At 40.4% G+C, this 26,430-nt stretch overlaps 1 long non-coding RNA gene across 1 annotated transcript in view; it reads left to right on the plus strand.

The window, feature by feature from the left end:
• LOC146492043 (uncharacterized) overlaps positions 1-26,430 on the plus strand; it is a 60,151-nt gene that overhangs the window by 9,954 nt on the left and 23,767 nt on the right. The window lies entirely within an intron of this gene.

The raw sequence follows: 26,430 nt of genomic DNA on the forward strand, positions 1-26,430 counted from the left end.
AGCTAAAAATCAAGAAGCGCTTCTCCTATGTTCACTTAATTGGAATATTAATGGAAAAATCAGCATTTATCTTACAGTGGGGCATTTTTCTCCATGTTATTTCCTGGTCTTTCTAGCAGTTATATCATAAATTTAACAATATACATCAAAATACATTGCAAAAACAGTGGTAGTACGATTTTCTCCCCAACAAATCCAAGAATTTGACAGCAGAGCTACTCACTGGATGAGAAAAATCTCATGAGCAGGAAGACAGCAGTAAAGTCCCAAAAGTCAAAGAAACTTAGGGTGTAAAAAAAAAACTAAGCATGACAGCAGACAAAACATTGCCTATGGAGCTTCATCTCTGCTCCTAGATGCACATATAACCCCGAGGACACGACTTCTTCTCTGTCACCCAGGGTCCGACCAGACAGTGGCAGTCACATGGGTGTGACTTGAGAGTTTTAATGTGAACTTACCAAGAGGGTGACAGTGAATGTGTCTGCTCTTGCTGGATTGTGTTTTTTCTTTCCTTGTGGAAGCAGCAGTATTTTTGGTAGGTTTATAGCTATTATTTTACTGTGAAGTGTGCACAATTAGTGTATGTAGGGATGGTGTTATCATCCACGGGTTTCTATACTCTGTATTTTGAATCCTCAACATTATTGTTCTAGCTGCCTCAGTGTTACTTTATTTGTGCTAAAGGTTAGCATATTTTGACCATAGAGTGGTCTTACTAAGGTTCCAAAAGAAGTCCACATGGTTAGAACATGAGCAAATGTCAATCAACCAACTACTAGGGGTACATTGTAAGTTTGAGGTAAATACAATGAGTACTATAGATGTGGAGAGCATGCAAATTGTAAAGTATGTGTGACACACTAATGTGTGATCCCATTAGAAGTAGTACTTGTTATAAAAAAATGAGAGATTTGTCACCGAAGTGAACTATGTGTAATTAGGTAGTTGCACCCCCCAGCCTCCGGGTGGCGCATTGCTCAGTGAGACAGAATAGCGAGGTCATAGATCCTCCTCTCCAATATGGCAGAAGCGAGGCAAAGAGAACCTTCACCAGTCGCCTCTGTCTCATCATTTCCCTGTTTTGCAGGTTTGTAACCGGTAAAACTATATTAAAACGGTTGTAAAATATTGATAAGGAACACCGCTAAATGTGGGGGTATAAATCAGTGGGTAAACCCTGTTATTTGTTACGTTTTATGAAGTAGAAGGACTGGAAAAATGCCAAAGCCTTGCCAGCCGCGGGCGCCATTTTGGTTTCCTTTTTCCACTTATTTCAGTTCGTTTTAGCTGAATAAGCTCCCTGTTGTGTCCTGATATTGTGAATATGAATGTTAATATGCTGTTGGCAGTGAAGAACGACTGTTTACTGGTTCTGAAAAGTGATTTTGAGAATGTTAAAGCTAAAGCTAAGCCTGCCAGCATACACATGACTCTTATGTATTTGTGAGCTACTAAGCTAAATTGGTTTAAGACCAAGCACTGGTATGTTGGTTAAAACAATCAAAATACATAGGTATTTGGGTTAAAAGTTAAATAGAGGTAAAAAATGTATTTGAACATGCATTTCATATTGTTTTGAATTGTCATTCAGAGAGAATAGCCGAGTAAATGATTTGATGGTCACTACACGTGAAGTATTCTTGTTTCCCATGTAAAGATCGTGGTATTGCAGCTTGAACATACAGACGGTTTTATTGTTATTTCTGTTGTATATGGAGAATGGTGATGCTGCAAATTAAAAATACATGTGATTGTATAAATAAATATGGCAGAAGCGAGGCAAAGAGAAACTTCACCAGTCGTCGCTGTCTCATCATTTCCCTGTTTTGCAGGAACATTTAATCTGTTTTACTGGCCCAAACTCTGGGTTACATATGGGTCAAATAAATATGAAAATTAGGTGTAATTTGTCCACTAAAAGTTATCCGGCAGTACAGAATACAGCACCTTATTCTTGTATTAATTTTGTTGCCTGATAAGCCAATAAGTGCTGTGAACATTCTCACATGGCTTATAGTGGCTTATACACACACACATGGATGCTCGCACATGAATACACACACATGCACTGACATACACATACACACTCAATGCCTTAGGGTTTATGATGCACCATGGGGGGGGGGGGGGGGGGGGGGGGGGTTACAATGGGTGTTTGTGTAAACTGTGTCACACAATAAAAGGCTGCAGGGGAAGCTCTTTCTTTCCTTAAAGTGGTCTGAGACCGAGGGCAGAAGGGCTGCTCTGAGATCCTTCCCTTGCTAGCATGTGAAAAGCCGGTTGAGCTGTTCGTCTTGCTTCGTTAACGGGAATAAGTCTCTAAACCAGCGGGGCCTGTGAAGCACAGACCCAACAGTAGGTGTAACAATGACTTTATTAACTAATTAGTAAAGTAGTAGAATTTTATTCACCAATACTGTAGCACAAACATTTTGAATTATCTCACAAAGAGGTGATCCTATGTATGAGATAATTCCATTAAAAATGTCCAAAAGTTGCCAACACACAGAGAGTTGAACGATCTAGTTCGCTGACTCAAAGTCGCACGTCAAACATGTCATATTCATGGCTGAAGTTGGACATTTTACCATGACTGTCTGTGGCAACTGACTCACCAAAGCATGCATTAGAGCAGGGGTATTAAACTACAATTTGAGGAGGTACAGTTGGAGAAAATCTTCTCAGGCAGAGGTCCGGGACATCATAATGTCTAACTTGTCTTATGATTTTGATAGAGAAGCCTTATTTTTTTTAAATCAATATCTGAACGTATGAACAATAGACTGTCAAATTAATGAAAATACAAGTTAAAAACATTTCAACAAAATTTATTGTTAACACAAACACACAGTAGGCCTACATTAGATATAGGGCTGCTGTTTAAAATGAATTAGAGAAAATAAATAAAATGGCAAAATTGTGCATCGTAAAACAAAGTCCTTAATTTCAGAAAAATTTCCCTTTTTCTTTCCCTTTTACCTGTCGACTTAACAGTCTCAATACATTTTCAACAGATAACATCAAAACAGCTTAACAATTTTACAGTTTCAGTTTCTTTCCCCCTTATATTCCACTTCCCCGCTTTCTGTTGTTCAGTGAGAGAATTGAGCTTTAGTTTGCTCTACTAGGATTTTAAATCTGGGCTGGAATGGTGTCAGGGCCATTCTCATACACATGTGTAGGTGCTCATACTTAGTTTTTATTATGTTCATTGTGGAGAAAGCTGCCTCACAGCTGTATGTGGAGCCAAACATGGTCAAGTTGTACAGGGCTACTTTCCTCAGATTTGGGAAAGCTGTCTCAGAGACCATTTGGAGCCAGAAAGTGGCAGGTTCAGTTCTTCCAAACTGCTCTTTCAGGGCCACATCTGTTTGGAGATCAACCAGTTGCATTTGAAGAGGCCCAGCATTTGCCCACTTGAAGTGCTGTGTGACTTCCTTTGAGAACCCTCTGACATCAGTGATGAGAAATGGGTTCTTTATGAACATGGTGAGCTGCTGTCCAAAGCTGAAGCTATCAAAACGTTTGCTGAAGTTTTCAATCAGCTTATCAACAAAGTCAACAAAAGAGGACACATCTCGCTGTCCCTGAACCTGTTCCTTCACTGTTGGGAAGTGTGCATAGTCTCCTTGCAGGTCTTCTTTGAACACTTCAAGTTTCCTCTGAAAGGAGCGGACAACTGTCATCAGGTCACAAATTGGATTGTCCTTGCCCTGCAGCTTCAAATTCAGTTCATTCAGGTGTGAAGTGATATCAACCAAAAAGGCCACAATATCCATGTTTTTCCCATCATTTAAAAAGAGAGAAAAGTTTGTTGCTTTCTGACTTTACAGCTCTTCCAAGAAAGCTGCTACTTCACTTCTGATTGACCAAAATCGCTCCAATGCCTTGCCTTTGCTAAGCCATCTCACATTGTTGTGAAGCAGAAGATCATCATCATGTGCATCAACTTCTCTGAGAAATTCCCTGAGCATGCGATGCTAACAAGAAGAAGATGCCCTGAGAAAATGTATCATTTTCATCATTGTTTTCATCACCTCAGCATACTCATCTGAAAGGGTGGAGCATAAGACAGACTGATGAATAATGCAATGGTAAGAGATTAGCTCAGGATTGTCCTCTTTCATTCTTGCTACAGCTCCTTTCTCTCTCTCCATCATAGCAGGGGCTCCATCTGTGGTTATTGAAACCACTTGGTTTGGCTCTATTCCTCGTTTTGTTAACATTTCCTTAATGGCCAGGTAAATATCCTCTCCTCTTGTAGTGATCTGAAGGAAATTACACCTTGCAGGTCTTCACAGAACCTTACATAAACTAACAGCTGAGCATTGTCAGACACATCAGTGGACTCATCTACAGCCAAGCCTACACATGGTGTCTTATGTATAGCTTCTTCCAGCTGGGACAGCACATCCTGAGCTAATATTTCACTTTTCTTTGTGGCTGTTGATGCTGACATAGGTATTTCCTTTATTTTGTCACAAAGCTTTTCTTTTTGTTTACCCTCAAGTAATGTTTCTGCTACTGCACTCATGCACTCTTTGACAACACCTGCATCTGTAAAGGGCTTTTTGTGTTGACCTAAAATCCAAGCAACTCTGAGGGAACATTCATGAGCACGTTGTTGGGCGGTGAAAGAACTGGTTAAGATCCTTGTGGATTGATCATATTGGGCTCTGAGACTGCTAATTTTCTGGGACCTGAGTTCAGACTTGGGTGAGTATGATTGTTCAGGCGTTGTGCTTTGTCTCATAGTGGCGTTTGACATTGCCACTTTTAATCAGTGCCACGGTTTCTGAACATATGAGACACACTGGTTTGCTGCTTGCGGCCAGAAGAATGAACATATTTGCATCGGTCCATTCAGTCTTGAAAGTTCTATTTTCGGTGTCTACTTTTCTCTTTTTTGAAAGCGCCATAGTTGTTTTACCTCTTGTGACTCCCACTCACGTCTTGTCTCCCTGTATCGTTAATCGTCTCGCTTGTCATTCGCCTCTCACCGTCTCTTTCCTCTGTCTGTCTGTGTCTGCATGCAGTGTTGCGATCGCCTTGAATGCACAGATTTGATTGGCTAAGTAGTGTCACGTGGGTGGCTTAACTCGCACACAATTGGTTTGTATGTTCCCTGGTCTAACACAATGTAACGTTACCGCTTAAAATTGAATCGCCCCGTCAAAATTAAATATAATTTAATATATTGTTAACTATAGGTCCGGGTCCATATAGGATGGCGTCTGGGTCCGGACTCGGACCCCAGTCCGCCTGTTAGTGACCCCTGCATTAGAAGAAAGTGATTGGCACTTCCACGTTGGCTTTATTTTTCAGCCCTGAAGATTGCTGCTTCTGTTAAACACAATTATCTAGTTTAAAAAAAATAGTTAAAACTCATGGCTAAAAGATTGAAACACTAAACCTCTCTCTAACAAGCGAATGTTGCACCACAGAAAGACTTCATTACTGGCTTCAGAGTCTGTAGGCATGCATGTTTTCACGTTTTCCAAGTGACCAAATAATTATCTTGTAGATTAACTGATTGACTTGTAGACAGGCTACTTGAGTGATTTATGATATGAACGACCCGTCGCTCATAACAATCACACCTGAGAGCCTGTACAATCTTAACAGCTGACTCTAAGAAATGCTTTTGGCAGAAGAGTATGTGAAACGAGGACAAGCATTTTCAGGCTTTTTTCATCCACAATCCAGTGCACTCCATTCTTACAAACAAGGGATGTTTTGCAAGTTTTCATGACTTTCACAGGTTTTTTCCTTTTTCCTTTTACAAACACCTAAATACCCCTGAGCAGATGTGCCCATCTGTGATTTGTTTCATTTCTCACACATTGAAACTGGGGAGAACAGCTTGCTGAGGCTGAAGACATATCCAGGGTACACACAGCATGTTAACACAGTTAAATGAAAAGGTTGTGTAAGGTGTGTGAATGTGATACTTTTAAACTCACGTAAGAAGAAGATAAAGATGTGCCTGTCGACAGACGGCCATTGTTAGTACAGTTGCTCATAATAAAGTTTTGTCGTGCATCACATTGGATTTAATTTAGAATTTGTACAATTCTGATGAGCTTGGAAATTAATATTTTGTATTACTGGCTGCCTTTTGTTTTGTTCTCCTTCAAGATGATCCTACACTGGCTCTGGGAAGGCAAATCCATGACTGACCCACTGGTGGCAAGTCATAACAATGCCAAAAGGTGAGCGGACTCTAAATCAAGACCCAAGAGTACAATAAGTCTTTATTGTACACAATGAGTTAATTACACAAAGGGGATCTTAAAAAAGGGCTGCTCCTTAAGTGCTGGTGGGGTTACGTAGTGAATGAGCAACAGGTGTGGGACACCATCAGACACAGTAACAATGTGGTTCTAAATGAATGGCTGAAGTATTTATTGTCTCAATATTCAACTGCAGAGAGAGACCGTGGACATGGGAACCACTTAAAACAAGGACCTTGGCCAGAACACATACAGGATCTATTATTTTTTGCCCTACAACCTAATACATTCAGATGGTCTTTATAGCAGGGCCCTGGAGCTGTACAACATAGCTGACTGTCTTTCATTTGGAGTTCAAAATTATCCCTTTATGTATTTATTTTAGAATTTAAAAAAACATTTTATTAAAAGAAGAATCATGTTTGTTGTTTACAAATCATTTCTCACTGGGTGGTGATTTATTGGATATCAGAAGTTGTTACGTTTGTGATCTCGCTGCACATGTTCATGCCTGCTACAAAACCTCCTGAACCAATTAATTAGTGCACTAAATTTGAACTCCTCTCATGTAATCAAGCTCATGAAACTTGCAGAATTCCTTTTTGAAATGCTGTGATGTGAAGCTTTTCCGCCCCAATAATCAGCATGATTGGGACCTTGCATTTATTTATTGAGCCTTTTAACAGCAAAGTAATATAATTTTCTACCTTTGTAAAACAAGTGTAAGGCAGCAGATTCCCACCCTTAAACACTTTACAGATTCCAGGTCTGGGGGAAGTGTTTTTGAAGCCCCTGCAGCTCTGCGGATTTAAACTGCGCTGAAGAATAACAAGCCTCTGAGAATGCTCGGCTGAGTTGGCAGGAGCAAGAGACAGGGGAATCATCTAAGAGGAAGGGAGCCCTGGGGTATTGAGGAGAAAGAGGCGAGCGAATACGTTTTCTCTGCAAAAACCAATTAGCAAATGACTCCCTGCACCCTGCTCTTGGAAACTGAAAAGAGAGAACAGAGAGATATAAAGGGAATGAGAAATGGTAAAACAGCAATGCTATATATGTGTGTGTGTGTATGTGTGTGTAGGTGGGTGGTGATGGACAGATTTTAAGTATACTGTGCATGCTGTCTGGTTTGTAGATGCTTCACCTCGAGCCTTCAAGAGCATCTACCACCCGTAAGACATTGAAATGCATCCATAATGTTTAAAATAAATCTTCTCCGGTTTGGCACAAAGAAAACAAAACAGGCTTTTGCTTTGACAGCTCCACTTATTATTAACATTGAATTAACTTCATTCTTTCATAAAAACATGTGCTGCCATGTCAGCAGACACCCAGGTCAGTGTGATGCCTGAAATCTGACTGCTGTTGTGGGTAGATGAAGGAAAGATTCATTTTGAGAACCCATTCATTCTGATGGAGATACAAAGTCTGCTTCAGGTTGTGTAGGAGGATGCGACAGAGCCACAAGTCTCTAATCATTTAGTGAAGATGGTATTGTTTGAATTTCCACATTGAAACAGTTTGTTTGTTGGCTTTTTACTTTTACACTTAACCTTGCATTCTCATTGGCTGACTCATTTACACTTTGAAAAAGCAAACAGTGAGACAGTCAAAAGAGTGTAAAAATGGTCACGCATTACCTAAGAGCAGCTTTGAGCAAATACATCTTGCAATCAGATAAATACAATACAATCAGAAAAGAGCTGGCTTAAATGGCAAGGTTGCCAAATTGGCTTGTATCATGTGGATGTCATGATGACCATTTTTTAATAATAACTTCAATTTAATTTAATTTCTCTGAAAAAATGTGTAATTGTTCTTTTTCTATTGTTTTGTAAAATAGTAATAATCACGGATCCTCTTGGAACCTCAATGCACTTGGATTATAAGCGTAATAATCTGGTCAACTCGACATGTCTCTACGGTGCATTGTTTTTTAAGGAGGAGGGGCTTGGTCTCCTAGGCTCCGCCTGAGGGCTAGATTCCTAGATCCTGCCCTTCAGCCTGGTTCTCATCAGCATCATCATCAGCAGCAGTACTTAAGGACCAGCTGCAGCACCCAGTTTTTGCCGGACTGTTGTGAGCCTCCAAGTTGAGCTTTGTGTACATCTGAAGAGTGGTTCTGACTCTAATCCTGTTGCTGTTCTTGGACCGGTCCACTACTTCTTGAGGGACTTGGATGGGCACTCAACTCTCATACTCACCTGCCTGCTCACCCTCCTTTGGCTTTGAGTTGCCCCTGAAAACAGATCAGTGGCTACCTTCCCTGTACTCGTCCTGTTGACCCAGCTGAGCCCTCCCTGTTGTATAATTTGCTAGTTAAACTCTCTGTTGTGTTAATAAAGTTTCTGAACTGCCAATTGCTGTTTCCTGTGTACTGCTTAAGACCCCACTTGGTAACTTTGCTATTTAAAGCCATGAGCTAGACAAATTACACAAATCATTTCCTTTGAAAAAAAAAAAAATTATTGATGTAGCAACAATGTCATTATCATGAATGTTTTTTGAGCATGCTATTTGCTGAAGTGAAACAGTGATATTGCCCATATGGAAAAGAAATAGAAAAAAATTATAAAAGAGTTGCATCAGATGTTGCCAATTTCATATAGTGAATCATATAAGGCTTATATGATTTACTCATGAAAGTGGCCACTTTCATATATTGTTTTAGTAAGTATCCAAAACATACAAGTTTCCTTTATATAATTTTTCCGGGGATCTTATATCTGTTTTCACTCTTGTATGCTTTTCATACAAGTTTCACACAAGACAGATACAAACTTTATAAGATTTATATATATTTTTTTTTTCATATGGGTGTGACAGTCCCATTTCAGACAGAGGATGAACTGAGGGGCTGCACTAAGAGACAGTGTAAGATTAACAGGTATTATACTGAACTGTAAATTATGCAGAGCTACTCCACTAGAATCACTCCTGCTGTAAGTTGCTCCAACATATTTCTGTAAATCATTTTATTTAATTGTTTATCCGCAAGCTATTTCAAGACTACTGCAGTCATTTAGTGCAGTTGCTACGGCTTTTATTGTGAAAGGTAAGGATAGAAAGAAGTCTACTGGGCATACGTGTCAAACAAATTGAGTTTCAGGTATGGACCGGGGACAATCGTATCCATTTAAATTAAATGGTGTCAAAGAAATTCTGCTAAAAGCTAAGAATATCATCCTGGCGCTAAAGCAATTAATTATTTGACCGTCAAATACTACAGCCATGCCGCTAACATGACTAAAAAAACCTGCTATAAGACATGGATGAAATTTCACTGAAGCCACGATGGAATTTTCCTCAATACCTATCAGACAGTCGTACTCGTCTAGTCTTTACCTGACATACCCTGATGATTCTGCCGCCTCACTGAGCTGAGCTCTTCCTCCAGGCTTTCAGAGTGAGTCTGTCAAGTGAAACTGTCTCTGGGACGGATAACACGGCTGTGCAGTTTGCCTCGAAATCAGATGACTGACAAGCACAGCGGCAATCAAAAATGGATAGGAAGTGGCTCTGAGTCTAAACCTCGGCAAAGAACAGACGCCGCATCCTGTGAAGTAGTCGGGCTGTAGGTGTGAGGCGCAGGCAGCGAGCATTCCCACACGTGCTGCATACGAACACACACACACACATCTATCATCCATATAACATATGGTGTTGGACTCGGCTGTCTCTAGGCCTTTGGATAATTTACGCAACAGGTACTGTCACTGAAGCCATCTGATTGGTCAAAGATGTATCCCAGGCCTGCTGATGATTCCCAGGGCTGAGCTGTCCATGCTTTATTGATTGCTACACCAACTGTTGCAGCGGCAAGGGATCTAGTTAGTGAGCATTCTCGCTCTCTCCTGTTCCTTTTACTATAAAGGAAACACAACACAGGCACTGTAAGTGTTTTATTTACAATCAGCAACCTCACATCACAAACATGTTTTAGAAAAGTCACTACAAAAAAAGAAAAATATATATATGTATTATGTCATTCCTTTCTTCTGTGTGATAATAGCATAATGGGGGAACAGGGTGGGGGGCAGGTTTACATACATGAAGGTGCAATGGATGTTTCGCAGTGCCTTTCATGGAAGCGTGCATTTGCAATCTGTGTGAAATTAATGTCTGATTTACTAAGGCAGCAGCTAGTGTAATTACGTAGTCAGCAACCGGGACTGCCTACTAATCGTATTTTGGGAGTGAAGGAGAGCCTAATGCACACTTGGGCTTCGAATTCCTCAAGGGTGGAGCCATTAACAAGCTCGGGAAAGAATAGACAGTTCAATGATGCTGAAATTTTCGAAGTAAGTAGATTTTTTTTTTATAGGGACGCAATTCAAAAATCAAGAACACAACAAAGGAAGAGCTTGCCTTGTTGCAAATCAATCAAGCTTATTTTAATTCTTGGACCGCATGCATCTAAATTTGGTATCATTAAAACATATTAAAGCATAAAAAACCCCAACACCTTTATATTTACTGTTTTAAGTGTCCTAATGCAGTGTATTTCTTCAGAGAAACACAACAAGATTACTTCCTTTCAGAAAACAGATGAAAAGCAAATACATTTTTATATCTACAGCCTAGTGCTATTATATGGATATTGCTATTTACAGATCACAGGCACAAAATCTTCACTCAGACAACTTGTCACAATCTCAAAATACTTTTAAAATGGCCTGGTACTTATGTAGTACTTTTCTACTCTTACAGAGCACTCGCTGCACTTTTTACTACAAGCTGTTGTCACCCATTCAAACCATGTTTTATTCTTTGCCTTTAGATGCTTTTACCTCTCACAAATATATTCACACCGGTGGACACATCTGGACAATTTGGGTTTGCTGTCTTGTTCACATGTGTGCTGGAGAAAGTAGGTCTCGAATTACTGCCTTGCTTTATTTCCTGAGCCCTTTGATGGACTGTGGTGATTAACTGTGTTAGCCATTGATTTTTTTAACCATTATGTGGGAGTTGTGGGAGGGATGGAGCTTCTTCCAGATGTGACAGGGCTAAAGAGATTAGCAGTGTTATTGAAAAGTTGTTCAGTGGATTCTTAATAAACTAATAGCCCTTTTCCACTAGTACCTACTCGGGTCAGCTCGGTTTATAGGACTTTCCATTTAAAGGTAGTACCTGCCACTTTTTTAGTACCTACTTAGCTGGGTTTCCAAGCAATCTGAGGCAATCCAAAAAATGTGATTTCAGCAGAGTGCATGCTACCAATTGGTTAGTCAGTAGAATCATGATTGAAATGGCTACACAAAAAACAACACCGGGATTCCCGACTCTGACGAAAAGCCATACACTTAGGAGCAGGTTTACCTTCACCTCAACATGCTTCTGTGCTGTGCCTAACACGTGCAACAAAGCCACACACATTCAGTGGTGCTCGATTTTAATTGAAAAATGACCCAAACCGAGTCAAATCGAGCCAAATAGCTAATAGCAGGAAAAGGGCTAATAATGACTCTGTAGTGTCATGGTTAACATGTTCATCTAGTCTCAGGGTGTCACAAAGCTAGTGTACTCACAGTGCCAATTCTAAGTCTAGATAAACAGGAGGGTTGTGCCAATTGAAACATGTGAATCCATCTGCTGTAGTGACTCCATGTAAAATAAGGCAACAGCTGAGAGTTTCTTCTTCTTTTCTTTACAAACATGCAGTTCAGTTAAATTGAATTTTATTCATATTGCCTTTTTTTAAACTTAAATCACCCACAACAGCTGCCGCAAGATGCTTGACATTATAAGTTAAACACATTTTAGTAATAGAGAAAGAACCCCAACAATCAGATGAACCTTTATGAACAAGCACTTGGCAACAGTGGAAAGGAAAAACTCCCCTTTAACAAGAAGAAACCTCTAGCAGAATCAGGCTCAGGGAGCGGTGGCAATCGAGTCGGGGTGAGGAAAGGGAGGCAGGAAAAAAGCAGCTCTCCTTCACCAGTCAACGATGGAAGTACCCACTGTGACGTCACCATTTCTTTTGGACTCTTCATTTAAAATGCTGCCGTTAGCCGCCTGATAAAATACTAGAATTCAACCCACCAGAACTGAAGCACAAACTTCTTGGATAATTTGTAACCCCCAGCAGGTCTTTGTTAGATAATTCCATTAAAAATGCCCAAAAAATACCAACAGCACAAAAGTGGAGGAGAGGTCTAGTTCAGCCTGCAAACATCCTTTGTGATGCTGGAAAGTTGAGCACTTTCTAAGACACCGACTCCCTTTTGCAGCCTCAACTGGCACCTAGCAGCACTTTTATGTCACTTCTGCATTGACTTCATTTTCAACTCTAGTTGCTTTTGGCCATGGGGCAAGCTCCAAAGATGCACATCAGTCTGGTATCACTTCATCTAGACAGGATTCTGACTTGGAGGCATTCAGGTAGTAGCTTTGCACCACTGGCTCATCAGCCAGGCACATAAATCAAATGTGTGAACCTGCAGTTCCTCTCATACTGAACAGTATTGCTATAGCAACAAGACATCATCAGTAGGGTCAAACTAACCTGTCAGGAAACATGGGTTTAATCTTTTGTCATTTAGTATGTGAACAATTCAGCATTAAATTCTGCTTCACAATGACAGGAGAAGGATCAAAAAACATTAATTTTCAGTACATCTGGGATCGACACAAATGAAACAGCAGTGCATTCTTTTGAAATTAATGTGTAATTAAATTAATTTTTCACACTTTGAAAGGCCAACGTGTGGACTAAACTGGACCCTTTGCAATGCTTCCTTAGGTCCACTTCTAGACGGCTGTACAATGAGTTAAAAGCAAGGGCACTGCAGTAAAAAAAAAAAAGAGATGAGTATCCCATGCCATTATATGGAACTGAATAATAAATACAGTATGTCATTTATCACACTAACAGTCATATTAGCTAGTTACTACATACTTGTTTCCAAAAAGCTGCTATTTTTGGTCTTTGAACTAATTTAGAGCAGCTTTCCCTGCACACTTTTTTTCTTCTTTTGGTGTCTGGGCCTGGCAAATTGCATGAATAGTAATGAATCCAAATCAAAATCAAATACAGTCGCTGGATACCTTCCTGCTTAACTTTCTCTCTCCCATGGGTAAAAAGGAAAAAAAAGGTTATTAAAGGAACCGGTTTAAAGAGTGATTTAATTCCAAATTCATGGGTAAGTGTAATAAAATGACTTTACATGTAATGTGTTGAATTTATTTTATGGTGTTGGCTCCAATAAAAGTTATTTTCCTTTATCTAGAGCAGTGGCTTCCAAATGGTGCGCCATGGGATTTTGTGACAGTCAGACATTATTGCTGCAATGCAGAACAGCTCAGGAAGTTCTGAGTGAATTGTTAGAGGTTTTATGACAGAAAATTCAGACATGTTAATATGTGGAATAGCTAACCACAGCTAACCACCATAGCAGACAACTATATCCAGTAGCGGTTTTTGATAAGGACAACACAGGCAGTTGCCCGGGGCGGCATCGTGGTGGGGGCGGCATCGTGGTGGGGGCGGCATCATGGGCATCTCCAAAGAAAAAAGTTGATGATACTCATGCCGCCCCAACATCAGCCAGTGCATTTTGGAGATGGCAAAGGAAGCGATCGGTTTTCTGCCACCCATTTGCTGGGAGTAAGGGCCCCCTCCATTTGCGAGGTGCGCCTGCTGCTTGCAGCACAGGGAGGAGAGGGCAGGGCGGCAGGGGATTCTCTGGCTGGCTGGACCAGCATCTAATAACCAACTCGCAAAATAAAACAAAATAAGACATTATGATACAGACTTTTGTAATTTGTACCGATGTTTTTTCGAAATTCTATAAAGTGAGCGCAAGAGCCCTCGGTGCGCCTGTTTGCTGCTGTGCTGAAGTCAAAGCAAACTTTATTGTCATCTTCGCTATATACAGTACAGCATATAGAGAGATGAGATGATGAGGCACCAGTTACAGCAGTGCAAGTAAACAAACAATAAATATAAGAAGAGTGAGAAAATAAATATACACTTTAGGACTAGGGGTAAAGGGATCAAAAACAATTTAAAATGTATAATTTACAGTTGATGATGATTTAAAGTCTCACACACAACCCGTTGAAAGGGGAGGAGGCCCTGCTGCTTCCAAATAGAGCACATTTCATTTGTAATGTTGTAAATCCAAGCCCATTATGTATTCCTTATCTGAGTCCTGAGTTGTGCGAAATCCCAGAAATAAACCCTAGACAAAGCTAATCTGTGAACTAAGGTGTAGGTCCATTAGGTTATGTTGTAGTGATCCTCGGGTTGGGGGATGGGTGATCTGGAGTGCAAAATTAAACACCCCCCCTGCCAGAGGGGGCGTTCGCCCAGGGCACCAAACAGGCTAGGACCACCACTGACCATATCACCTAAAGAAAAGCCTGATATCTTCCTTATGGCTTGAGGTGGATTGGCAATAGACATCAGCCTCACAGGTATCAGCTGTTGTAGGACAGTATTGGAGCCAGTCCTTCATTATTTTTCTAAAAGGTAACTTACTTGCGTGTCTGTAGTTACTCACCAGAACATATAGTTTTTTTACACTACTCATTACATTACTTTTGGGTTACTCTGCAAAATGACCTAAAATGCACACTTATATTATACAAATCCCTTCGCTAAAGAGGACAAACATAGGATCTTTTTTTCAGTATTTATGTATGAACACAAAGCCCACAACACAAAGCAATAATGAAAATCAAACCAAAGAGCATTCAGTGATGACCACAGTGATTTTACTGTAGGTTCCAAACTTGACTGCTCATCACTGCTGTTGTTATCTGTTGGAGATCAGGCTCTGATTGCTGGGTTAGGGTCAGCATACACTTAGCTTTAAGATCACTCTTGTGATCCATTGATGTTAAGTTAGACTCTTTTTTTCCAATCGATCTTTCTGAGTTAACTTCAATAATTACTTCCTCCAAACCATCAACGTGTCTTTTAGACCCCATTCCTACAAAACTGCTCAAAGAAGTCCTGCCATTGATTAATTCTTCGATCTTATATATGATCAACCTATCTCTAATAATCGGCTATGTACCACAGGCCTTCAAGGTGGCTGCAGTTAAACCTTTACTCAAAAAGCCATCTCTAGACCCAGCAGTCTTAGCTAATTATAGGCCAATCTCCAACCTTCCTTTCATATCAAAAATCCTTGAAAGAGTAGTTGTCAAACAGCTAACAGATCATCTGCAGAGGAATGGTTTATTTGAAGAGTTTCAGTCAGGTTTCAGAGTTCATCACAGCACAGAAACAGCTTTAGTGAAGGTTACAAATGATCTTCTTATGGCCTCTGACAGTGGACTCATCTCTGTGCTTGTCCTTCTTGACCTTAGTGCAGCATTCGATACTGTTGACCATAATATCCTATTAGAGCGATTAGAACATGCTGTAGGTATTACAGGTATTGCACTGCAGTGGTTTGTATCATATTTATCTAATAGACTCCAATTTGTGCATGTAAATGGAGAGTCCTCTTCACACACTGAGGTTAATTATGGAGTTCCACAGGGTTCAGTGCTAGGACCAATTCTGTTTACATTATACATGCTTCCCCTAGGCAGCATCATTAGAAGACATAGCATACATTTTCACTGCTATGCAGATGACACCCAGCTCTATCTGTCCATGAAGCCAGATAACACACACCAATTAGTTAAACTGCAGGAATGTCTTAAAGACATAAAGACTTGGATGGCCACTAACTTTCTGCTTCTTAACTCAGATAAAACTGAGGTCATTGTACTCGGCGCTGAAAAGCTTAGAAATATGGTATCTAACCAGATTCTTACTCTGGATGGCATTACCTTGGCCTCCAGTAACACTGTGAGGAACCTTGGAGTCATTTTTGACCAGGATATGTCCTTCAACGCACATATTAAACAAATATGTAAGACTGTGTTCTTCCATTTGCGCAACATCTCTAAAATTAGAAATATCCTGTCTCAGAGTGACGCTGAAAAACTAGTTCATGCATTTATTACTTCCAGGCTAGACTACTGCAATTCATTATTATCAGGATGTCCAAAAAACTCACTGAAAAGCCTTCAGTTAATCCAAAATGCTGCAGCAAGAGTACTGACAGGGACTAGAAAGAGAGAGCATATTTCTCCTGTTTTGGCTTCCCTTCATTGGCTTCCTGTTAAATCCAGAATTGAATTCAAAATCCTGCTCCTCACATACAAGGTCTTAAATAATCAGGCCCCATCTTATCTTAATGACCTTGTAGTACCATATCACCCTATTAGAGCACTTCGCTCTCGCTCTGCAGGCCTACTTGTTGTTCCTAGAGTATTTAAAAGTAGAATGGGAGGGAGAGCCTTCAGTTTTCAGGCCCCTCTTCTGTGGAACCAGCTTCCAGTTTGGATTCGGGAGACAGACACTATCTCTACTTTTAAGATTAGGCTTAAAACTTTCCTTTTTGCTAAAGCATATAGTTAGGGCTGGACCAGGTGACCCTGAATCCTCCCTTAGTTATGCTGCAATAGATGTAGGCTGCCGGGGGATTCCCATGATGCATTGAGTTTTTCCTTTCCAGTCACCTTTCTCACTCACTATGTGTTAACAGACCTCTCTGCATTGAATCGTATCTGTTATTAATCTCTGTCTCTCTTCCACAGCATGTCTTTTATCCTGTCTTCCTTCTCTCACCCCAACCGGTCGCAGCAGATGGCCGCCCCTCCCTGAGCCTGGTTCTGCCGGAGGTTTCTTCCTGTTAAAAGGGAGTTTTTCCTTCCCACTGTCGCCAAAGTGCTTGCTCATAGGGGGTCATATGATTGTTGGGCTTTTCTCTGTATCTATGAAGCGCCTTGAGGCAACATTTGTTGTGATTTGGCGCTATATAAATAAAATTGAATTGAATTGAATTGAATTGATGTTGTCTTTGTAGATGTTTGCAAAGAGCAAACTAAAATTCAGTAATTTCTGTCCTGGAGGCAGTTTGAACTCCATATCTCTGCTTTAGATTACGCCACCCCACACTAGCAGTTGGCTTATGTTAACATGGAAACTAAAGATACACCGTGGTTCAGATTGGTGGCCTTTGGAGGTAGACCCAGTTTCTCTCTGAAGAGATGAGACTTCAGAAGCAGCAGTATAGTTTGCTGGATTGTGTGAAAGTGCTTATTAAGTCAGCGGAGTCAAGGCATAGGCTAGTGAACTGCTGTAATTAGCCAGTATCTGCATCTGTGCAGCACACCCCAAATCCTACGCAACAGTGATATAAAATGCTAGAATTCTGCTAAACAATACTGATGCCCCAAATTCCTGGATACCCTGTGCTTTACATCAAAGCAAACAGCACAAGCAAGCTTGGCAGGTCTAGTTCAAACAGCTATTGGCTATAGCTGTTTGCCACACCTGTCAGTGAAAGCACCCACACTCCTAACTTCAGTAACATGCTAGAGCTGTAAAAAAAGTAACCTCTTAGAATTGGGGGGGAATTATCCACACATGCCAAAATTACATTTGGCCATATCTTTACTTTGAGATACAGAGACCGCTCGCTTCTGTAGTTCTGTCGTCAAGAAGAAAAAAATAAATTGTTGAAAAATCTGTAATGTTTTGTGGTACTATAGACTATGTGCACGTTAGCATATGCTACTTCCGGTGCGGAAACTCCTGTGGGGAGATTTGTTTCCGGTGTCCTATTCGCGCCTTGTTTACGGTCCAAAACAAGTTAAGCAAATGAATGAATCAAGCGGCGATTTACATTTCTATAGATGTCTTGGGCATTTATCCAATATATCTGTAAATGATGTTCATCGACTTGTCGATATTTTCCCCCCGCGTCTCAGAGCAAAAGAGAAAAGGGATTCAAATGTTATATTTCTCAGTATCTGTAAACAGCGGTCCCTCGTTTATCGCGGGTGTTATCTTCTAAAAATAACCAGCGATAGGTGAAATCAAGTAGCCAATTTTATTTTTTGACGGTGCAAAACGTTTCATTGACATCATCGACATACAGTACTGCACTTCAGAGTCACACTGCTAGCAATCGATGCAGTGATTCTGTACTGTACAGGAGAGACGTCACGGAGGAGATCGTCTGCAGCGATCAGGACGCAGGACACAATGTGATGTAAAAAAAAAAAGCATGCAAACTTGCACTAAAAAATCTGCAAAACAGCGAGGTGAAAGGTGAACCGTGTTATAGCGAGGGACCACTGTAATTTTGAAGGTAAGGCACAACATACCCTTCGTAAATACTAATGTATAGAAACCCTTACCAGCAATCAATCATTTTTTGTGTGGCTTTTTTTCATGGTTTGTTAACATGCTGTGTAGGTGTGTACTTGACTAGCTGATATCGACATAACGGGGAAACATCTGGTTTGACTATTCTTCACCTATAGTTTGAATGCTGAACATTTGCCTGTTTAAATCATAAGACCAGTCACTATACACAGCAAATCCAGCATGTCCAAATTAACACTGTCAGATTTGATTTCAACACTTTTAAAGTGTCTATATGGGTCCACACCAGAGAGTGTTAATTTAACTCTTTTTAGAGAGTTGGTATGTTAACTCTGATTTAGTGTTAAACACCAAATCTCTCTGGAGTTGATAATTTAACACTTGGTGTTAAGAGTTTATATATTAACTCTCAAAGAGTATTTTAGTTTAACTATGTAAGAGTTATCTTCTAATTAATTCTAAAAAGCGGGAATTTTACTGTTCTGAACTTCTAGAAATTTCTTTTGGAAATAAACATTTACTAAAAAGACGCAATGGTTTTTGAAAAACATTTATTCTGAACTGTGCACCACAATTTCAAAACATTTTCTGAAAGATGTAACAGTGTACATGTTCTCACTTTCATTAGAATTTCGTTTATCAAAAGGTCTGACATAGGTGAGCTGGTAAATGCAAATAACAGCATTCTCATCACTTATTTCAATAAATACAAAATACAATATGCATGTCCTTCATTCATCACTTTGTGGAACTGCAACGCACTTCTGCTCTCCCCCATATTCCATCTTCACAAGCATATCCTATGTGGAGATTGAATAAAAATTAGTTGACACTAATTAATGGCACAAATCAATTGCAGCACAGTAAAAAAAAAAGGAATCCTTTTTGAGACATTACTTGTGTAAAGTATTTTCCCAAAAGACAAGGACACAGACAACAGGTAATACTGAACTAAATGTAAAACCTCAACCTTTTTCATTTTTACCTAAACCGTGTGCACAAAACTCTGGAGGGATCTAAGTGCTAACGTAGAACTCAGTCGGGACTCGGGACATCTGCTACTGCTGTTTGCTCGTTTTTTATGGGAGATCGTTTTCAGGCTTCAAGTAGCACCATTATATCAACATTTCACATTCTAGACATTGTTTTAAGTGTATTTGACCAAGAAATTTGACTGAAAATTCACATGCAAGCTTTTTTCAAGGCTGTGGTATTTGCCCGCAAACAATACCTTTCAGCTAGCTAAAACAGAATATTATGCTATCACCGAGCAACATAGCTAATGCCTTTCACACAGCTTTGTCTCAACTCCAAAGAGCCACAGAAGTAAAAGCTAATAATAATAATTGAAACAATCTTTGAAAAAATGACTTACCAAGCATGGCAAACAACTCAAATATGTAGAGCAAAATGTTCTGAAACGGCTTCACTTCAGCTTCGATCGGAGCCGTGCTGGGGGCGGAGTCTGTGAATTTACTCTATTGGTGTCATAGCCCCTGTAGGAGTTCAGAGTTAAGAGGTCAAGAGTTAATGTTTCCATTGTAACACCTCCAGATTTGAAATAGAAACACTCATTTTTAACACTCGATTTTAACTACTATCATTTTACACCTCAGAGTTACATTAAAAGAATGTGACTCTACTTAGAGTAAAATTAACTCTAAGACTACTAACACCAAAACATTTAACACTTTTGAATTTGCTGTGTACAGAGATGTGCTTCTGAATGAGGACGATGTGTCTTCTGATTTTGTAATGCAGTTCTGCTTGTGTTGAGTGATGTAAACAACTGATCGATCTAAACTCTTTAAACGTCAAAATTGATCATTAGATTTTTTATGACACAGCAGTGGTGAGTGTTCCCACCTTCTGCTTTTTGTAACTTAACACGATCTTTCCGTTTTCGAGTTTTGGACATGATTTTGGAGTATATCTTCGCAGTAGCGATTGACCGCAAAGTAAAGCTACCGGAAATGTACAACCCTACATCCGGTCTCAAACCAGGAAGTTAGCATTTTCTCGTGCACAGGCCCTCAAATTATGAAACAAAGCTCAAACTCAAGGATAACATGCTTCAAGTTATACAAGAGAATCCAAGCTGTTTGCAATAATTCTATTAATTCTGGTTGACTGTCAGGTGTAATATCAATCTATGCGTTGGAGTGGGTGTTAAAATGCTCTTTAAGTCATTAGTGCTTACAGTGTACTATAAGCAAACTGTGCCTTCACACAGCAGAACTGGTTGCTTTGATATCATGGTGCAGTGTCTGCGTTACCACTCAAACAGTGCAGACGCCAGCTTTGAGTCATATGGAGCCGTGCCTGTTATTAGCTGCTATAGCTCTCTACATTAACACTGCTAGTATCAAAACCATTAAAATACACAAAGTTCACCAAATTAAATCCCTGCTTCCTGCTCTTGCCAAGAAACGCTTGCTAATATTTTGGAATATGCCAAGTATTTGGATACAGGGATGAAAGTCTGGTGGGAGTGAGTTGTTGGTTTTACTAATGAACAAATGTTCCTCACCAAAAACTGGTAAGGGGAAAGTTAGCTGGCAAGGGTGTATATGAGGGCCGCTGGTTAGATTCTGAACTTTAATCAGCTGCTATTAAATGATGGAGTACATGGCAGATCAAAAACAAGGCACTGTTGAAATATCAGGTACAATAAGCACAGGATGTGCTAAAGAAACAGGCCTGTAGCAGGAAGGCTGAACTATGGTACGTTATAGATTCAGATGTTTGTTTTGCCAGACTACAGTTGAAAAATTATTTATTAAATATACATTTCATTACATGTTTCATGTCCAAACATAAAAATTGGATTACAGGAGTGAAACTGGATAAAATACTACTAAGAGAGTCAACAAATCCCCCAAAAGTAAATGATAAACTAGGCTTCGCAAAGCTGTATCAAGCCTTTAAATCTTTCTTTTGATAGTGTTGAGCTGCTGTTTCTACGATTAAAACTGGTCAGGGCTGGATGCAAAAACTCAGTGGTCAAGGTTTTAACCTAAATGCATTCTAGAGTCACATATTAATCCTCTCCATAGTAGTTGGCTGACTGATATGACTCAGTAACCAGAAAGCAAACTATTTACAAGTACATTTGGGGATTTTAGGGACAATAAACATATTTAATCAAATACCTGAAATGGCAAAGTATAGAAATAATTTATATGCAGTGACTTGGTAACCAACTTTGCACCATAAGCTGTATTTAAGAAATGCAAGTAGCCACTGTGATGACACATTGCTCTTCAAACTTCCACTTTAAATTCAACAACATATGGTAAAAGGTAATATATCAGCTAATAAATGTGTATAGCAGGCTGTAGCTCACCAAAACCAGAGCAGCAACTTCTAGGGTGGGCTGTTAGTAAGATTAACCACACAGCCCCTTTTACTTATCGGATAAACGCATTAAAATGCTCCAAATGCACCAACATTACTACTGTAGCACAGTCAAGAGGTCCAGACTATAAGTCAGCACTCAGTGAACCCCAATCTGTGCCTTTGCGACTTCATAACTGAGCTGTGGTGGTTCCTATTTCCATTTTGCAATAATACCGTCTGTGAAATTTCACCGCCACTGACCACCAACGGTGACACTATTACACTATCATGCTTGGATACATGCTTGAATTTAGACACCTGTAGCAACAGGATTGAAAACACCTGAATTCAAAGATCAAGACGTGCCGCCCAATACAATGTCTGACTGTTAGACTTAAATGATGTAAACTACAGAATTGTACACAAATTCTCCCCTGTACAGTTAAGACAAAGGAAGAAATTAGCTGTAGTCACCAAAAGCATTTTTGTTCTGCTGTCAATTTGTGCATTTTAACGTGCGAGTCTATGAGGACTGACTCACTTTTGGAGCCAGGCTCAAGTGGCCATTACAGGAAGTGCAGTTTTTAGCATTTGACTTTTCACTCTTTTTCTTTGGGTCCAGTTTTAGACTCATTTGTAAATATATCTTGGCATGAATTCTATAAACAAAACTGCTTTTGGTAGTCTTTGGCCCACAAACATAAAATAAAGTACCAGTGTTTCCATGTGGGAGGATTTACACTGACTGTAAAATTCTGAAATAATACCATTGCTTAAAGCAATATGACCAGCAGCAACTAATGATATTTCAGTCTTTTTATTTTGTTCTTACTTTTATGCATATTCTGAGGTAACACATCATATAAATATGTCATATTATATTTGACTTTATGCAGATATTATCCAGAACCATATCAGTATATTCCTTCTAGTGTCTTTAAAATATCAATATTTATCAGTTGTAAAATGGGAATATTGGCTGCTTTATTTATTTTGCGGATGATGTGGTTCTGTTGGCTTCATCGGGTGAGGGCCTCCAGCTGGCACTGGAGCGGTTCGCAGCCGAGTGTGAAGCAGCGGGAATGAGGATCAGCACCTCCAAATCTGAGGCCATGGTTCTCAGCCGGAAAAGGGTGGAGTGCCCACTCCGGGTCGGGGATGAGGTCCTGCCCCAAGTGGAGGAGTTCAAGTATCTCGGGGTCTTGTTCGCGAGTGATGGGAGAAGGGAGCCGGAGATTGACAGACAGATTGGGGCTGCAGCTGCAGTAATGCAGACGCTGCACCGGTCCGTCGTGGTGAAGAGGGAGCTGAGTGTAAAAGCGAAGCTCTCAATTTACCGGTCGATCTACGTCCCTACCCTCACCTATGGCCACGAGCTGTGGGTAGTGACCGAAAGGACGAGATCGCGGATACAAGCGGCGGAAATGAGCTTCCTCCGAAGGGTGGCTGGCCTCTCCCTTAGAGATAGGGTGAGAAGTTCGGCCATCCGGGAGGGGCTCAGAGTAGAGCCGCTGCTGCTCCACATCGAAAGGAGCCAGCTGAGGTGGTTTGGGCATCTGGTAAGGATGCCCCCTGGGCGCCTCCTGGGTGAGGTGTTCCAGGCATGTCCCACCGGGAGGAGGCCCCGGGGCAGACCCAGGACACGCTGGAGAGATTATATCTCTCGGCTGGCCTGGGAACGCCTTGGTGTTCCCCCGGATGAGCTGGAGGAGGTGGCTGGGGAGAGGGAGGTCTGGGCCTCTTTGCTTAGGCTGCTGCCCCCGCGACCCGGCCCCGGATAAAGCGGATGAAGATGGATGGATGGATGGATATTTATTTTGTAAATACATATTGAACCAAAGCCACAACCCTCTTATTTAATTTGCTCTTGAGCCACCTTAAATATAGCCTTTTACGGCACAGCCATTTTCATTGCAGTTAATTGCAGGTTTCATGCACAATGAGGGAAAACCCTACCTGGCTGATTGATAACATTTCATAAAAGGTTGACATGAGCTCTGTGTGTCAACATAAAAGCTTTAGCTAGCAGGGAACACGCCGCCCTGCATCAGCAACTACTGTCAAGATGTTTTCGAGTCAAGCACTTAACGCTCCAGTGGAACAGCTCAGTGACCATCTCTACAAGGCTGTGGTTGTACTCTGCAGATCCCAAGTGAAAATCTGTGATTGAGTGTAAAGCTCTGGTTGCCTTGTGGAAGAGTGTATTTTACAACAGAACAATGTTCATTTGGATGATTCTTTTGTGTGGACAAAATAAAAAATAATACCATATCACAGCACAGGCAGGTGGGAAAGTAGGTTACATTTGCGTAATTGCAAACATGGACCCGAGCCATATCATTTCCCTTTGTCTGATTTAAGCTTTGATAACATCATCTCGCTATGACCTATATTCTGAGTTCATCATTTTCCAGCTGTGCTACATCATCCCCTCCCCTCCCAATCCTGTGTAATTCTGTTTTGTTTTGTTTTTTTCCAGAGGACACTGATGATTCATACTCTAATTCACCAGTTTGGGGTATTTGTGTGGAAGATGTGGAGAGAGGGAATAGTGAGAGACAAATTAAGAGAAAAGGAGAAGCGGAGAGTGGGTAAAGAGATAAGAGGGAGAGATTGTGAGCCAAGGAAGGAGACTTATAAGCTATTTTTAGTCTCCAGCTGTGTGAGTCATTCTGAAACAGTGATGAGGAGACCTACTGGTAGATGTTGGCGTAGAGGGGATTGCGACGCGTCCTTGTGACACACTTTGAAGCGTGTGGGGGCTCCTATAGACGAACATGTATTAAATATGTGCTCCAGTCTGGGTTGTGACAGGCTGGATTAGCATAAAACTCTATGGGAAAAAATTCTTTAGCCATAATTTTGTGCCTTAAATTAATGGCACATGGTTTGAACACTAGTATCCCAAGACTAGTGATGGGATTTCCGGCTCTTTTTAGAGAGCCGGCTCTTTTGGCTTGGCTCACTAAAAAGAGCCGTCTCTTTCGGCTCCCAACCGGCTCTTCAGGTTGTTTTGTTGCTTTAATTAATTAATTATCAACAACAATATAAAATTATGCACAAAAGGAATTAGTAATGTAAAAAACTTGGTTTTCTTTATGTATGTTTATATATAAATATTTATGGGGGGCCCCTAGAGACGAAACACGTACAAACTCCAAAGCACTTAGAAATTCCAAAGCACTTAGAAATTCCAAAGCACGTACAAACTCCAAAACACATTTCTAGCGTTAACTGAACTTCCAAAACAGAGCTACCCAGATCACTTAAATTACACAATCGAATTCTTATGTCTATTGTTTTTGTATTAATACACAAACACTCATATATATATATTCAAATAATTAAAAAAAACAAAACTTCATTTACCTGTTACTACCGCACACCCAATCCGATTGTTGGTACTTCCTGGCTTGTGTAGCCACTAGGTAACAAAAACTCAATACTGCCCCTAGCATCCTGGAGCACTTCTGTTGTGTTTTTGAGTTTGTACGTGCTTTGTCTCTAAGGGCCACTGTAAATATACTTTTATTTATTCACTCCACAGAAAAATGTGATAAATAAATTATAAAATACAGAAACCAACTATTTACATTTCATACATTTCAACATTTAACTACTTACATTTTCAGCTTTTTCCTTTTAAACAAATTTAAAGTGAAACAACACAAAACACTGCAAACCACAACAGAATAAAAATGAAATGAAAATATGGGAAAAAAAGGGGGGGAAAAGAATGCCCAGATCTTTAATTAAGGGAAAGGTTGGCATTTAGAAATATTAATATCACACTGACTGCGTTTTATCTTGCCATTGCACTGATGGGTGGACAGTTCTTAGGTGCCTGTGCATGTTGTTTGTGGAGCCGGCTCTATATGATATCCTTTTCTTGTAGACTCTACACTCTGCCTTTGTTTTGTCAACAAGATTGAAATAGTTCCAGACTTTGCTTCTTTTCTTGGTGTCACTCATTTTCTTTACTGTACCTTTCCAATGTGACGGTGTTGTCTCTTGTTGCTCCCAGCTCTCTTTCTTTCCCTCTCCCTCCTGCTCTTGTTGTGTGCTACTGCTGTTGCGTAACTACCGCCCCGCCCCCTCAGCTCAGCGCTGAGCAGAGGGGGGAGGGACGCAAACGCAAGGCTCTGTTTGCCATCTCTGCTCAGCGCAAACACAAGGGTGACTTGCAGCGTGAAGCGAAAAAAAGTGAAAGAGAGGGCAGGAGAAAGAAAAAAAAACATGGTGCCCAATAAGGAGCCGGCTTGCATCGTTCACTTCAAAGATCCAGCTCTAAGAGCCATTTCGTTCGCGACCGACCCATCACTACAACAGACATATGTTGGTTTTAATTCACTTACCACTCTAATACGTGCCATTCTTTATGGCGTTGAGGTACAGTTTGATATCTTCACTGCACTCTAACTCTCACAGAAATGTGAAGTGGGTTAAGTCTCTAGGTCCTGCAAAAAACCCCACCACCACCAACAAAAAACAAAAAACTAGGTGAAGGTCTCTCAGCAGATGTAAACTGTGCTTAAAAAGAAAACCCGGAGCAGCAAAGTTTTGCAGCTAGGGAGTAGATACTGTCAAGAAAGAATAAACTTGAGGCAGAGAACTCTCTCCCAGCTTACCTTCAGTCACAGAGTTATCTTTTTTTAGATTGTAGGTCAGAATTGT

This window comes from Neolamprologus multifasciatus, chromosome 23 (assembly GCF_963576455.1).
Source record: "Neolamprologus multifasciatus chromosome 23, fNeoMul1.2, whole genome shotgun sequence".
NCBI classification, from domain to species: Eukaryota; Metazoa; Chordata; class Actinopteri; order Cichliformes; family Cichlidae; genus Neolamprologus; species Neolamprologus multifasciatus.